At 50.6% G+C, this 16,607-nt stretch overlaps 1 protein-coding gene and 1 long non-coding RNA gene across 5 annotated transcripts in view; one reads left to right on the forward strand and one right to left on the reverse strand.

Moving 5' to 3' along the window:
* Positions 1 to 16,607, forward strand: part of LOC103348554 (uncharacterized) — a 62,473-nt gene that overhangs the window by 14,230 nt on the left and 31,636 nt on the right. Inside the window, exons 2-4 of one of the 3 annotated variants that reach the window (XR_011384797.1) lie at positions 4,208 to 4,692; positions 13,535 to 13,733; positions 14,250 to 14,458. This is a non-coding gene — a long non-coding RNA (uncharacterized lncRNA). Of the gene's footprint in view, positions 1 to 4,207; positions 4,693 to 13,534; positions 13,883 to 14,249; positions 14,459 to 16,607 lie in introns of those variants that run through there. The other 2 variants (XR_011384798.1, XR_516905.4) reach the window with 2 other exon arrangements.
* TNFRSF17 (TNF receptor superfamily member 17) overlaps positions 1 to 16,607 on the reverse strand; it is a 45,795-nt gene that overhangs the window by 9,506 nt on the left and 19,682 nt on the right. The window contains exon 2 of one of the 2 annotated variants that reach the window (XM_008257736.4): positions 13,572 to 13,750. The exons of the other annotated variant lie outside the window; for it this stretch is intronic. The gene's annotated coding sequence lies outside the window, so the exon portion shown is untranslated. The remainder of the gene's footprint in view (positions 1 to 13,571; positions 13,751 to 16,607) is intronic. 2 annotated transcript variants of the gene reach the window in all.

Below are 16,607 nucleotides of genomic sequence, written 5' to 3' on the forward strand. Positions count from 1 at the left end.
GCCATCCTCCACTGCACTCCCGGGCCACAGCAGAGAGCTGGCCTGGAAGAGGGGCAACCGGGACAGAATCCGGCGCCCCAACCGGGACTAGAACCTGGTGTGCTGGCACCGCAAGGCAGAGGGTTAGCCTAGTGAGCCGCGGCGCCGGCTGAATAATTTTCTTTTTAATAATAATGAAGATTTTTGAAGAAGAATTGTGTTTTAAAGGATGGGGAACATGGAGGAGGAAAGAAAGTAGAGGAGAAGGCAGGATTCTCCTGGTGCACTCCTACAGAGGTGGCTTTTCATCACCTGTAGGTGGCAGGGAGAAGCCCAGGGCTGGCGGACCCCTCTTGATATATTGCCCAGTGCCTCAGATCTGCAGTGTGGGCTTCCAGGGACCAGGGTCATGGGGCTTCATCTTGCATGCCCTGTTCTGTCCCTAAGCATATTCTCTCTCCCACTAACTGCAAGTTTGAACAGAGAGTGCAGGCCTTGGCCTGGGGATGGTCTGTTTGCACTGCTCCCTCCTCTTCCCCAGTTTCTTGTTTGGCTCTGTCTTTGATCCTGCCCAAAAAGACCCTTTATAGTATACAGTAGGCAGATTCAATTTTGGTTGCTAGCAATCCAAATATAACAATAAAATCCTTGGGGAAGGCAAATGGCACGGGGGTTAAGACATCCACATGTTGCAGTACCTGGGCTCGAATCCCAGCTCTGCTCCCAGTGCTGGCCTCCTGCCAGTGCACACTTGGGAAGCAGAAGGTGGTGATTCCAGGGCTTGGGTCTCTGCCACCCACGTGGGAGATCCAGATTGGGTTCCAAGCTCTTGGCTTTGGTCTGGCCTGGCGAAGTCCTGGCTGCTGTGGGCATTTGGGCAATAAACAAGCAGATGGGAGCTGTCCTTATCCATCTGCCTCTGCCTTTCAAATAAATAAATAAAAAAATAAATAAAAAAGCTTGAGAGGGTGATGGGTAGTGGGCACGTGTGACTTTGGCTGAGTGACTTCACCTCCCTGAGATTTCCTTTCTAAAAGTAAAAATAAAAACCCTTAACCATAATAACAGATTCTTAACAGATTCTCACTGATGCCTGAAATGTTAACCACAAACACTGGCCGGGCAAACCAAGCCCTCCTATTTGCCCCTCAAATGGTGGTGTCAGGTTAATTCTGATTCCCCTGAATGACAGAATAGCACAAACCTTCCAAGAGGAAACGGAGAAATGTGCAAAGGAAGTGAGAAGATGTCAGGACCTTTTTTTTTTTTTTTTTTTTTTTTTTTTTTTTTTGGGACAGGCAGAGTTAGACAGTGGGAGGTGAGAGAGACAGAAAGGTCTTCCTTCTGTTGGTTCACCCCTACATGGCCGCTATGGCCGTGCGCTGCGCCGATCCGAAACCTGGAGCCAGGTGCTTCCTCCTGGTCTCCCATGCGGGTGCAGGGCCCAAGCTCTTGGGCCATCCTCCACTGCACTCCTGGGCCACAGCAGAGAGCTGGCCTGGAAGAGGGACAACTGGGACTAGTAACTGGTGCCCCAACCGGGACTAGAACCCCGGGGTACCGGCGCCTCATGGGGAGGATTAGCCTTGTGAGCCACGGTGCCAGCCAGGACCTTTTTCATTAGAAATGACACAAAACCTTAAGCAACAAAAGAATCTACTGGCTTTACAGGTGAGAAATCCAATGGTAGGATCCGACTGAGGAAGTCACTCAAGTCCAACAGTGTCCCGGTTTCTCTGTCACTTGGCTCAGCAATGCCATCCTCTGAGTCATGGCTCCACTCTCAGATCCTCCCCTCATGAGCACAGAAGAGCTGCAGCACATACAGACTTCTCACCTTGTTACTTCTCAACTCTGTCTCTTGCAATCTCATCTATTCTCATGGTGTAACCCGTGTAGCCAGCTCCAGCCTTACCCCTGAAATCCAGACCCAGGTGCCAACTGCCTGCTTTGGCATCTCCACATCGGGGTCCCGCCAGCGTCTGCACCTCAATTATAGGAAAGCACATTGGGGCCCTCAGAAAGGAGGCTACGGCACACACTGCATTTATCAAACCCGCCTGATCGTAGCATCCCTTTATTTCAAGGGTTGCCTATGAACACTTAGGAGCATAGGTTTTGTGGAAGACAACTGGGGAAACACTGGGCCAGGGGATCTTCATAATCCTCTCCATTTAGTTCTCAAGGACCATAATTTGGAGGTTTAACAGAGCAGCAAGAAAGTAGAATAGCATGATTTTTTTTTCAAGTTTTTTTTTTGTTTAAAGTTTCCTGAGAGGGTATTTATGTAACAGCATAAGGGGTCTCGGCTGGATGACATGGGACAGAGAAAGAGCGAGAAACAGCCACCCCCTGTGAGCCCCCAGCTTTAGCCCTCCTCACTACTCCAAGGAAGCAAATCAGAGCCGCCTCCAGCTTCCGAAGCCATGAGCAGCTTGGTCTACCTGGAAAACCCCATCCGACCATCAGATTCTCTTTCCAAAATCACTAAACTGGGGCCGAGTTTCCACAGCAGAGCAATTTGACCTTTCGCCCCAACTCCAAACCAAAAGTATAGTTTCTTCTTATTTAAGGAGGGACCTTAAATTTTTTCCTTGAAAGAGGCAATCCAGGCTTCTATTAATCAGAGTCTCCAAAGACACAGAACCAGCAGGATGTATATACAGCTGCTCCTCAACTTATGACGGGATTCTGTCCCATGGAACCCATCATAATTTGAAAATATCACAAATTAACAAATGAATATACCGAGGCTGGCACTGTGGTGTAGTAGGCTAAGCCTCCACCTGCGGTGCCGGCATCCCATACCGGTGCCTGTCCGTGTCCCGGCTGCTCCTCTTCCAATCCAGCTCTCTGCTTGTGACCTGGGAGGACAGAGAAGATGGCCCAGGGGCTTGCTCCCCTCCACCCATGTGAGAGACCAGGAAGAGGCTCCTGGCTTCCAATCAGACTGGCTCCAGACATTGTGGCCCTTTGGGGAGTGAACCAGCATATGGAAGACCTTTCTGTATGTCCCTTCCCCTCTCTCTCTCTGTAACTCTGCCTCTCAAATTTCTAAAAATTCTGTTTCTATAAAAAAATGCGCATACTATACCTGACACACCGCCCACCTTAGCTTAGCACACACTGGAGCATCAGTTGTTCCTCAGGGTCACACGGCCTGGGGAACAACATCTCCCACTACCCAGCATCACAGGAGGACCCTGCAGCATCTGATGCAGATTCACAGTTGAAAGTACACCGTCCCCTGCATGCACCCTTGCACCATGGTACAGTAGAGAAATCGTAAGTCAAGCCTCTCCTTTGTAAGTCAGGAACTGTCTACACAGAGAAAGAAAATGGCTCCTGCCGTTTTGGAGGTTGGGAAGTGCCAAGACTTAACAGCCAGAAGGATGGAGGCCCAGGAGAGCCAATGAGTACGATCCAGCCCAAGAACCCTGGCTTGAGACGCAAGCAGAGCCAGTGTTTTAGCAGGACGAGAGCAGTGCCCCGCTCCAGCAGTCAGGCGGGAGTTCTCTCAGATCTGAAGGGTCAGCCTTTTTATTCCCCCCGCCCCCGTTCTTGTGGCTGATTGGGTAAGGCCCACCTACCTACCTTGGTGAGGGTCATCTGCCCATGCAAATGTCGACCTCACCCGCACACCCTCACAGACACAACCAGAAGGAAGCTTGACCCAATATCTGGGCACCCTGTGGCCCAGTCAAGCGGACACATCAGCAGGCCCTTAACCACACGTCCAATCCTTGCCTTCTCTCAGATTCTCTGAATAAACTCTGGGCGATACCACCTTGGTTACTGTAGGTGCTTTGTGTTCCCGAATCCCCATCCTTGTATGGCTCCAGATAGAGTTGGCTAAAAAACTTGACTCAAATTCCACTGATTGAAATGTTCATCACGTCTGAAAAGACGCCTTCCCAGCACCGTCTAGACCAGGGACTCTGTGGCCAGCACCCAAGCCATTCCCCTCTCCTGAGCACAGGGCAGGAGTGTGTCTTCATGTGTCACTTGAAGGCAAGAACCTTCAGAGACATTTTCCTTCTCTTGCTGTGGTGGCTCCTGATACTGTTTGGTCCCCGCTCTCAGGTCTGGTTTCAAAAGGAAGAACCCATGGGGCCTAGCCCCTGCTGATCCAGGAAGGACACTGTCACAGGCTAAGTGTGTTTGTCCCCTAAACACTCGTATCCGTTGAAGCCCTGACTCCGATTATTCCCCCCACACACACCCACAGCACCATGCACCAAGGAAAGACCATGGGAGCACACAGCAAGAAGGCAGCTACCTGCAAACCAAGAAGTGGGCCCTCCCCAGACGCCAACTGACCTTGCAGTTCCAGCCTCCACAACCGTGAGAAATTTCTGCTGTCCAGTCTGTTTCTGCCTCCCAGTCTGTGGTGCTCAGTCACAGCCACCCAAGCTGCCCGAGGCAGGCCAGCCGCATCAGTAAGAAACACAGCCCTGAGATCTGGGTGCTGTTCGTTACTGCCCCATAACCTACAGCATCCTGACTGGGGCCGATGCCAAAGCTGCTGCCTGAACCAGGAGGCAATACTGCCTCTTCCACTAAATACTTCTGTATGACACAGCAGGCCCTTTCCAGCACACTGTGGTCACAATGAAAGGAACCAGAACACGCAAAAGTAAGAAGAACGCAAAGGAACAGCAAACACCACACCACAAGCACGGGCCCTCCCGCGTCTCCACAAGCAGCACGTGGGTAAGTTTCTTCTTCAACTCGAGACAGAGCCCGAGGAAGGCAGGCCTCGTGCACAGGGGGGCAGGAGGAGACAGACGGCTCAGAGCCAGGATCCAGGAAGGCAAGGAGCCCAGGTGCCTGCTGGGCAAAGCCGTCACTCTCCCCTCTCTCCCTCTTAGATCTCAGCACACCTTGCCCCGTTTGCTTGTGGACACTAAAATGCTGATTCCGTTTCGGGCCAGTTCTGTAGGCCCTTGGCTGCCTTCCCTTTGAAGGTGGGCTGCGTTGAAGTCTCAGCACCATCGGAAGTGCTCTGCAGCTCTGCAGGAAGTTTCGGAGTTGTTTCACTTTTCTTTTTTAACTGTGAACTTCTACCTGGGGTAATTTTTGTCTCCACTTTTTTGTTTTTAAGATTTATTTTATTTTATTTATCTGAAAGAGTTACAGAGAGAGGTAGAGAGAGAGAGGTCTTCCATCCGATGGTTCACTCCCCAGATGGCTGCAATGGCCAGAGCTGCACCAATCCAAAGCCAGGAGCCAGGAGCTTCCTCCGGGTCTCCCATGTGGGTGCAGGGGCCCAAGGACTTGGGTTCAGGGGTCCAAGGACTTGGGCCATCCTCCACTGCTTTCCCAGGCCATAGCAGAGAGCTGGATCAGAAGTGGAGCAGCTGGGACTAGAACCGGCACCCATATAGGATGCCAGCACTTCAGACTAGGGCTTTAACCCGCTGTGCCACAGCATCGACCCTGTCTCCACTTTATTTAATTTTTATTTGGGAGACAGATTTGCACTGATTTGCACCCCAAATGCTTGGCCAGAACTGGGCCAAGCTAGCAGCTAAGAACTCAGTGCAGATCTCTCCCATGGGTGGCAGGGACCCAGCTACTTGAGCCGTCACCTGCTGCCTCCCAAGGAGTGTATTAGCAGGAAGCTGGATTGGAAGCAGAGCTGGGACATGAACCCAGGCACTGCAGGCAGCTTGACCACTGCACCAAACACCTACCATGATTTTTTTTCTTTAATCATTGACTGACTACTCCCTTTAACATTTTTTTTTTTTTTTGACAAGTAGAGTGGACGGTGAGAGAGAGATACAGAGAGAAAGGTCTTCCTTTTGCCGTTGATTTACCCTCCAGTGGCCACCATGGCCAGCGCACTGTGGCCGGCACACCGCGCTGATCCAAAGGCAGGAGCAAGGTGCTTCTCCTGGTCTCCCATGGGGTGCAGGGCCCAAGCACTTGGGCCATCCTCCACTGCACTCCCGGGCCACAGCAGAGAGCTGGCCTGGAAGAGGGGCAACCGGGACAGAATCCAGTGCCCCGACCAGGACTAGAACCCGGTGTGCCAGCACCTCAGGCGGAGGATTAGCCTATTGAGCCACGGCGCCGGCCTTTGCTTCCACTTTCTAATGCATACTTTCTTTTCCTGTCCTTTGCTGTCATTTAGACCCAAGAGCAACTACAAAACCATGGGCACTGAGGGCTGGCATTGTGGCACCATGGGTTAAGCCACCGACTGGAACACTGGGATCACATGCTAGAGCACCAGTTCAAGTCCTGGCTGCTCCACTTTGGATCCAGCTCTCTGCGAATGCGCCTGGTAAAACAGCGGAAGATCACCCAAGTACTTAGGATCCATGCCACTCATATAGGAGACCTGGATGGGGTTCCAAGCTTCTGGCTTTAACTTGGCCAGGTCCAACCCTATGCATTGAGGCAATTAGGGGAGTGCCAACAGATGAAAGACCTCTCTCTCTCTCTCTCTCTCTCTCTCTCTGTCCTTCCCTCTCTCTGTCACTCTGCCTTTCAAATAAATAAAAATAAATCTTTAAAAACAAAAAACCACAGGGCCTTCACCTATACAGAGTAACCACATCAAGCAGTCCGACTGGAATGCTGGGTCCTAGCCAAGCCCCTGTAAGGGGTCACTGAGTCGGAGTCATGTAGCTTTGGTCACATTCCTCTGACTTGTCTGAGCTTTGGTTACTTCCTGTAAAAGGGAAACAATGCTGAGATTATCTTTCGGGAGTTGTTGTGAAAGTCAAATGAGATAATACAAGGACTTGAGGCTGTGGGGTAGGAGTGGGCCACCCAGAGGAAAAGCTGTTCAGTCACTGCTGATGTTTGTAATTGTTCTGGGACACTGTTGTTCCCTCTGAACAGGGAGCTTGGCAGGGGCTCTATGAATGATAGTCATTTTATATTACTCTAATTGTGGCTCTATTGAGATATAATTCACATACCCTAAAAAGCACTCTTTTATTTTTTTAAGATTTATCTATTTATTTGAAGGGCAGAGTTAGAGGGAGAAAGAGACAGAGAGAGAGAGAGAGACTTTCATCTGCTGGTTCACACCCCAGATGACTGCAACAGCCGGGACTGGACTAGGCCAAAGCCAGGAGCCTGGAACTCCATCTGGGTCTCCCACGTGGGTGCAGGGCCCCAGCACTTGGGCCATCTTCCACTGCTTTCCCAGGTAAATTAGCAGGGAGCTGGATGGGAACTGGAGCAACCAGGACTCTAACCAACAACCATGTGGAATGCTGGTGTCACAGGCGGTGGCTTAACCTGCCGCACCATACCACCAGCCCCAAGAGCACTCTTTTGAGGTGTCTAACTGGGTGGCCTTTAACATATTTATGGAGTTGTGCATCAGTCCTCACTTAGTGATCCCAGAACATTGACATCACCCCAAAAATAAACCGTGTGCCCGTTAACAGTCACCACCACTTCTCCCAGCACCAGCCTCATGCGCCCTTCATCTGCTCCCTGTCTCTGGATTTGCTTCTGGGCCTTTCGTGTCAGTGAACGCACACGTGGTCTTTTGGGTACTTCTTCTGTGGCTTCTTTCACTTCACACATGCTGCAGCGTGTGTCTCCACTTCATTCTTGCTATGATCCACTCCATGGAGGAGCCATGTCTGGTTTATGCATTGATCAGATCATGGACATTTTGGTTGGTTATACTTTTTAGTTATTATGAGTATATATTGCTATGAGCATTTGTGTACAAATCTTTATGTGGAAGGATATTTGCAGTTTTCTCAGGTATATCCCTAGCAAATAGACTTCCTGGGCTAAATGGTACTGTGGGGAGCAACCCGGACTAGACTGAGTTACTGGAATTAAGACTTATTCTATGCATCTGCTCCCCCACAATATGGCGCTGAGAAGGGAGAAACAGCTTCTACACAGCTGCCTCCAGTTCAACCAATAAACTGTAGGACCTACTCCTGATTGCAGGAGAGCAGCGCGCTCAGCGTGTGGGTAGCAGAGTTGGGATTGGTGGAAGAGGACTATAAAGGAGGAGAGAGACAACATGCACCAGGAACATCTAAGGGGAACATCTATCTGAAGGAACACCTGTGCAGCCCCCGAGAGAGCCGGCCGGTGTGCCGCTCCCCTGCAGAAGTGGGGAAAGTGGCCAGAGGGAACCGCCCTTCCACGGAGGTGGAAGGGACGGTAGCCAACCCGGGAAGAACCAGCAGCAAACCCGGGGAGGGCCGAGCAGACAAGAGAACAGCCCAGGGTCCTGTGTCGTTCCTCCATGAAGAGGGGGAACGACATAATGGTGCGGTGACTCGGATATGAAGCCTAGGCAGGGTTTAGTGTCGTTCCTCCGTGAAGACGGGGAGCGACAGGTACCTTTGTGTTATCAGGCAAGGCTATATCATTCAAAGCCAGAATTCAGTGTTTCCTAAAATGAATTTTAAGGAACACTGATCTTTTTTATTTTTTTTAAGATTTATTTTTTATTTGAAAGGCAGAGTTACAGGGAGGCAGAGAGAGAAAGGTCTTCCATCTGCTGGTTCATTCCCCAGATGACTACAGTGGCTGGAGCTGCACCAACCTGAAGCCAGCAGCCAGGAGCTTCTTCCAGGTCTCTCACAAGGGTGCAGGGGACCAAGCACTTGAACCATCTTCCACTGCTTTTCCAGGCCATAGCAGAGAGCTGGATCGGAAGTGGAGCAGCCAGGACTCAAACCCATATGGGATGCCAGCGTTGCAGACCAGGGCTTTAACCAGCTGTGCCACAGTGCCAGCCCCAAGCAACACTGATCTTAAAATGTGTCCCGGGGTGAGCATTGAGCCTAGCAATTAACACACTGGTTCAGGGCTGGGCGTTTGGCAAAGTACACACTACAGCACCTTAAAATACACCTTGTGATGTCCACTTCCCCAGTTGGAGTGTCTGTTCAACTTCCAGCTCTGCTTCGGATTCCGTCTTCCTGCTGTGCACACCCTAGAGGGGAGCCCGTGATGGCTCAAGTATTTGGGTCCCTGCCACCCATGGGGAGAGCCCAGATGAATCTGCAGGCTCCTGGATGTAGCCCAACCCAGCCATGGCTGTCATGGGCATTTGAGGATTGAACGAGTAGGCTGGAAACACCTCTGTGTCTGTCTCCGTGTCTCTTACTATCTCTCTGCTTTGTAAATGAAGATAAAGATATATAAATTAAAAATGTTTAAAAAGACACTAGTTAAGGTGACCAAGTGCCACAGCGGAGTGCTCAGGTTGAGCTCCTGGCTCCCAGCTTCAGTCCCTGCTCACCCCCCATCATTGCAGGTGTTTGGGAATGGCCCCGTGGATGGGAGCTCTCCCGCTCGCTCTCCTGCATCTCAAATTTAAAAAAAAAAAAAAAAAAAAGACTTCACGTTAATAAAAGCTAGGGAAAACGTGACCTACCAGACTGCAGAGTTGTAGTGCGTGTTCATATCGTACATGTTCTGTGAATGTCCTGTGTGGCAGCACACAGATGTGCTGTCTTTTCTCCCCATCAGCCTCACAGCCGACACTCCCACAGCAATACACAGAAAAACACTTACATAAGGTTTTACAGGACAGAAGAGCCTTCAGAAATGAAGACTCAGAGACCCAGGGAAAACTGTCCTTTTTCTTGTTTGTTTGTTTGTTTGTTTTCGGAGGGGAGTAGTGGTATTTATTTTCATTGACTTGAAAGGCAGAGTGAGAGACAGAAATTTTCCAACCTGCTTCACTCCCCAAATGGCTACAAGAGGCAGCAGCCTGGTCTGGACCAGGTCAAAGCCAGGAGCCAGGAACTCCATCCAGGTCTCCCACATAGAAGGCAGCATGAACCAAGCGCTTGAGCTATATCATTTGCTTCTTCCCAAGATGCATCAGCAGGAAGCTGGATGGGAAGTGCAGAGTAGATTCAAACCAGCCCTCGAATATAGGATGCAGACTTCCTATGCAGTGGCTTAACCCGCTGCACCACAATGCCCAACAAAGTGTGTGTATAGCAGATAGAAATGTGATTAGACCAAAGGTCTGGTATGATGATAGATTCAGGGGGATCCCAGTCAGACGTATCTCTTCAGACTCTTCTCGGCCTTCTATGGAGTCCTTTCCACCTGGGTATGGGGCAGGACCCCTCCCGGTTCGTACATAGAAAGGTGGCAGGGCCGGCGCCGCGGCTCACTAGGCTAATCCTCCGCCTTGCGGCGCTGGCACACCGGGTTCTAGTCCCGGTCGGGGCACCAGATTCTGTCCCGGTTGCCCTCTTCCAGTCCAGCTCTCTGCTATGGCCCAGGAGTGCAGTGGAGGATGGCCCAAGTGCTTGGGTTCTGCACCCGCATGGGAGACCAGGAGAAGCACCTGGCTCCTGCCATCGGATCAGCGCGGTGCGGCCATTGGAGGGTGAACCAACGGCAGAGGAAGACCTTTCTCTCTGTCTCACTGTCCACTCTGCCTGTCAACCAAAAAAAAAAAAAAAAAAAAAAAAAAAAAGGTGACGGAAGGTTAGAGCGCTATTTCTAGCTTCTACGACCTGACTTAGGGAAGGATTCTGTGACTCACTTGGGGGTGGGGGTGCACGGAGGGCAGGAGAAGGTCAGAGAAAGACTGCTTCAGAAACTTTGCAGTCTCCCCTGGCTCACAGCCCTGCTGGACAGGCTGCTGGGACCCCAGTGCTCCCCACTTGTGTGTGCCCCGGGCCCTTCCTGAGGACCCCGTGCGGAGAAGCACATGGACACACGCGCCACAGGCTAAACTGGACAGGCTTCTGTGATTCATCAGAGTGCTTCTCCAGCTAACGCGTGATGCATTAAAAGGGAATGACTGTCAGTACCTTGGGAAAGAAATAAGTTTAATGGAAATGTTTACTCTTTTTTTGGTAAGATGTATTTATTTATTTGAAAGTCAGAGTTAGGCAGAGAGAGAGAGAGGTCTTCCATACACCAGTTCACTCCCCCAATTGGCCACAACAGTTAGAGCTGTGCCTGTCCGAATGCCGGGAACTTCCTCAGGGTCTCCCACATGGGTGCAGGGGCCAAGGACTTGGGCCATCTTCTGCTGCTTTCCCAGGCCATAGCAGAGAGCTGGATGGGAAGTGGAGCAGCCAGGACTCGAACCGGCACCCATATGGGCTACCAGCACTGCAGGCAGCAGCAATACCCACTATGCCACAGTGCCAGCCCCAAATGTTTACTCTTGAACTCCTAGTGGCAGCAGAGTGTACCTGTGGAACTCTTCAAATACATGGATCAAATAATTTCTTTTCCTTTAGATAAAGATAAGTTTGGTCTATTGGTTAAGATACTTGTGTCCCATATCCAACTGCCAAGGTTTGATTCCTGGCTCCTCTTCTAACTCAGCTTCCTGTTAATGTAGATTTGGGATACAGCAGAGGTGGCTCCTCTGTTGAGTTCCTGCCATTCACTGGGAGACCTGAATTGAGTTCCTGTCTTCCAGGCTTCGGTCTGGGTCAGCCCTGGCCACTGCAGACATCTGGGGTGTGAAAATGCACAGAATTCTCCGTGTCAGTCTCTGTCTTCCTGTCTCTCTGCCTCTCAAATGAATGAATGAATAATAAAATGAGTTTGTTTTCTGTCTTTGGCATCTTAAAGAGTCCTGACCAAATACAAGTGAGCTACTTCTACGTTTCTCTGATAGGCAGTCAATCCTATCAGCATGAAAATGTTACCAATGAGCTCTTCAAATAACCAAGCTAGGGGCTGGCATTGTGACACAGCAGGTGCCACCACCCCTGATGCCAGGTTCAAGTCCTGGCTGCTCTACTTCCAATCCAGTTCCCTACGAATGCACCTGGGAAGCAGCAGCGAATGGCCCAAGTGCTTGGGCCCCTGCCACCCTGTGGGAAACCCAGATGAAGTCTCCAGCTCTTGCCTTCTGCTTGGCCCAGCCCCAACCATCACGGCCATTTGGGGATTGAACAGCAGATGGAAAATCTCTCTCTTTGTTTTTTTTTGTTTGTTTAATTTATGATGGATTACAGCACTTTCAGTAACTGCAAATAATCCCATTCTTTTTTTTTTTTTTTCCACAGGTAGAGTTATAGACAGTGAGAGAGAGAGACAGAGAGAAAGGTCTTCCTTTTCCGTTGGTTCACCCCACGATGACTTCTATGGCCGGCGCGCTGCACCGATCCGAAGCCACAAGCCAGGTGCTTCCTCCTGGTCTCCCATGCGGGCGCGGGGCCCAAGCACCTGGGCCATCCTCCACTGCCTTCCCAGGCCACAGCAGAGAGCTGGACTGAAAGAGGAGCAACTGGGACTAGAACCTGGCACATATATGGGATGGTGCTGGCCCCTCTCTCTTTTTTCTTCCTCTCTCTCTTTCTCTGTAACTTTGCCTTTCAAATAAATTTTTAAAGAAGTATACTTTCCAAAATGTGCACAAAAATGTCTAGAAGCATTAGCAATTTTAAAAAGCAACTTTGCCTTTTATTTTCTTTGACACATTTGCTATTAGCACAAATCCTTCATTAAACTTTCTGTAACTTTTGGTGCATCCCATTCACAAGAAAAAGAAAATGCAATGATAATTGCTATTCTAAATAGGAAGTATTTTGTACTTGAAAAATCACTTTTCAGGAAATTCATGATAGAGAAGTAAACAATCCAATTTAGAAATGGCAGGGGGTTCCCTAGCCATGGCGTTGTGTTTCTAACTTTACATTTTGACAGAACTTTCAATCTACAGAAAACATGTGGAAATAAAACAGAGGGATTGGTGCTGGGGCATAGTAGGCCAAGCCTCTGCCTGCAGCGCCGGCATCCCATGTGGGTGTTGGTCTGTGTCCTGGCTGCTCCTTTTCCAATCCAGCTCTCTGCTTATGGCCTCGGAAAGCAGTACAAGATGGCTCAAGTGCTTGGGCCCCTGCACCCGCGTAGGAGACCTTAAGGAAGCTCCTGGCTCTTGGTTTCAGATCAGCCCAGCTCTGGCCATTGCAGCCACTGGGGGAGTGAACCAGCGGATGGAAGACTTCTCCATCTGCCTCTGCTTCTGCCTCTGCCTCTCTGTAAGTCTTCCTTTCAAATGAATAAGTCAATAAATCTTTTTAAAAAGAAAGGTTTTTTAAAAATTGTATTTATTTGACAATAGAGTGCTAGAAAGAAAGAGAAAGATCTTCCATCTGCTGATTCACTACCCAAATGATTGCAACCATCAGGGCTGGGTCAGGCTGATGCCAGAAACCCGGAACTCCCTCCAGGTCTCCCAAGCACTTGGGCCATCCTCTGCTGCCTTCCCAGGTGCGTTACCAGGGAGGTGGATCCAAAGTGGAGCAGCTGGGATTCAAACTGGCACGCTGATACGGCATGCCAGCATCTCGGGGGAGTGGCTTAACCCCCTGTGCTACAACACCAGCTCCCTCATTCTAATTTTTAATTAAGAGCCCAACTGTGAGTCCCAATTATGTTAGTTAAATGGGCTTCTGTTACCTGTTCAGCCGTTAAAATAAGGAGGTCATAGTTGTCGCTCATGGGGAAAGATGGTCAAGGCATGATGTTAAATGATGAAAGTAATATTATAAAACAAGAAATCAAATAAGATCCCACTTGCGTAAAAACATACACACAATACCCACATACTCTTTCTCAGAAGTCTACTGGAGGAGTTAATAAGTAAATAAACCAACCAATGAAGGAAGGAGAAGATGTGGGATCCAGGCCACAGGAGATCCAGCTCACAAGAAAGATGGAATCCCACGGTGATGAGAAGAAAACTCTCCGCTGAACACTGGACTTGGCCGGAACACACTCCGGATGGAGATCAAGGCTCCTGGACGGCACCCTCCAAGGTGAGGCTGTAATGACGCTGTTGAGAGCAAGTGGGGACAGCTGGGGAATGTCATGGCTGGACCCACAATTAGATTGTAGAAAACACAGCAGAGGTGACAATGTGACTCATGTCAAGGGAGCAAATAAAAATTGGTCAGAAATTCAAAAACGTAGCATATTCCGTGGCTCAGCTGTGAGTAGTGGTGGTGCTGCAGGCAGAGTGAAGGGGCAGGCTTGTCATGCACACTAGCAGTGCCTGGAGCTGAAAGACCCAGAAGCAGAAGTCTGCACACGCACTGTGTCACCACAGGGAGGTCTCAGAAAAACTTGACTGTGTTTGCCTGAGTGAGGCAGGGACACAGAGGTCGAACCAAGGCCAAGAGCTGCTGCTTCTCTTAAAAGTCTGGTGGTGTGATTTGTCCCTGAAACTATGAGAGCAAGTGTCTCTTTAAATTTGTTTTTAATTTATTTAATTATCTTTATCCGAAAAGCAGAAGGTGAGAGACATCTTCTACCCACACTGGTCCTCTCCCCAGGTGGCTGCAACATCCAGGGCTGGGCCAGGCTGACATCGAGAGCCAGCAGCTCCATCCCTGTCTCCCCCGTGGGAGTCAGGAACCCAAGTGCTTGGAGCCATCACCTGCGGTCTCCCAGATGCTCGTTAGCAGGAAGCTGGAACTGGAAGCTGGACTCAAACCCAGGCACTCCGGTGTCGGAAGAGGACATCCAAGCAGCATTTTTTTTTTTTATTGACAGGCAGAGTCAGACAATGAAAGAGAGACAGAGAGAAAGGTCTTCCTTTCTGTTGCTTCACCCCCAAAGTGGCCGCTACGGCCGGCGCGCTGCACCGATCCGAAGCCAGGAGCCAGGTGCCTCCTCCTGGTCTCCCATGCGGGTGCAGGGCCCAAGGACTTGGGCCATCCTCCACTGCCTTCCCGGGCCACAGCAGAGAGCTGACCTGGAAGAGGAGCAACCAGGACAGAATCCGGCGCCCCAACCAGGACTAGAACCCAGAGTACCGGCACCCGGAGGATTAGCCTAGTGAGCTGCGGCGCCGGCCCAAGCAGCGTCTTAACTGCTGCGTCAAACCCTGGTCCCGTGATTGTGTATGTCTTAAAACCGAGGTTACACTAGAAATTGAACATTAACACTGTGCATTTCTGAACATTAATACTATGCAAATTTTGTTTGCAAATCATGGAAAATACCTTGGGGGAGACACATCGAAGCAATAACACTGATGCCTGACCCTGGAACAAGCAGAACTGGGGTTCTAGGAAGAGCCGGGGTCTGGGGAGGGTGGAGCACCAGGAACACAGCTGTTCCCCTGCATCATGGCGACTGTGTACAGCGAGACTGTGCTTGTGTACCTAAGAGACGCTTCAGAAGATTTTATTTACTTATTTTGGGGAGGCTCAGAGACTCAGAAATATCTCCTATATACTTGTTCCTTCCCCTCAAATACCTGAAATGGCTGGGACTAGGCCAAGGCTGTAGCCAGGAAATAGTAAAACAATCCACGTCTCCTGGGAGGGTGGCAGAGACCCAAAAACTTGAATCATCCCCTGCTGCCTCTCAGGGTCTGCCTTAGCAGGAAGCTGGAGTCAGGAGCCGAAGTGGGGAATCAAACCCAGGCAGTCCGCTGAGGAGCCCAGGCACCCTAACACCCACTGCAGATAGAGCAGAATAGCGGAGGCAGCCCTCTCCTGCCAGGCCTGAACGCGGTGGTGGTTCGTCTCTCATCGTCTCATGCATTCCCCGGAGTCTATAAAATCCCCCCAGAGCCTTCCTATCAAAGTCTCCCCGTGTGATTCCGAGAACCAAAGGGCCCACGACTTCTGCTGAGGTGGGGTCAGAAACAGATACACTGCAAGGCGGGAAAGTCACTAAACACCCACACACGCACATACACACAGGTGCCTTGTATATACACGTGCACACATGTGCACACAAGTGTGTGCGCACACACCGGACAAACAGGAGAAAGCTACCTGTCTCGGGCCATTTTGTGCGACTTTAACAGACCCCACCAGGTAATTTTCTGGGGCAGAAAGTGATTTCTCGTGGCTTGAGAGTCTGGGAAGCCCAAGATGAAGGGGCTGACATCAGCTGGGAGCCTCCCAGCTGGGTGCTCCCTTGGCGGAAACTAGAAGGGCCAGAGAGCAAGGGAACACGGACCAACTAACCCTATTATAAGGAACCTGTTTTCACATTAACAAGCCCAGTCCCATGACAGTGGTATTAACCTGGCCACGAGGGCAGTGTCCACATGATCCAGTCACCTCCCAAAGGCCCCACATCGCTGCACGGTTGCCATGGGAATTAAGCTACCAGCACGTGAACTCCAGGGGACACACTGGAGTCACAATCCTGCCCGAGGTCCCAAGTCTGCCCTCCCAGGTCACCACCCTTTGGCCAACAGCCTCTGTTTCTCCTGCTAATCTTTAGAAGAATTCCTCACTTTAATAAATGACAACTGACAGCGCGCTCCTGGTGCTGGAAGCTCCGTGGGCCCGCCATAATACAAGGCGCACGCACTCAAATTTCTCTCTTCATTCCATCACTCCCTTCCTGGCTGGATCTAGTTTTAAAACTTTCAGCCGGCACCGCGGCTCAGTAGGCTAATCCTCCGCCTAGCTGCTCTGGCACACTGGGTTCTAGTCCTGGTCAGGGCGCTGGATTCTGTCCCGGTTGCCCCTCTTCCAGGCCAGCTCTCTGCTGTGGCCCGGGAGTGCAGTGGAGGATGGCCCAAGTACTAGGGCCCTGCACCCCATGGGAGACCAGGAAAAGCACCTGGCTCCTGGCTCCTGCCATCGGATCAGCGTGGTGCGCCGGCCACAGAGGGTGAACCAATGGCAAAGGAAGACCTTTCTCTCTGTCTCTCTCTCTCACTG

The sequence above is a fragment of the Oryctolagus cuniculus genome, chromosome 19 (genome assembly GCF_964237555.1).
Source record: "Oryctolagus cuniculus chromosome 19, mOryCun1.1, whole genome shotgun sequence".
In the NCBI taxonomy this organism is placed as follows: domain Eukaryota; kingdom Metazoa; phylum Chordata; class Mammalia; order Lagomorpha; family Leporidae; genus Oryctolagus; species Oryctolagus cuniculus.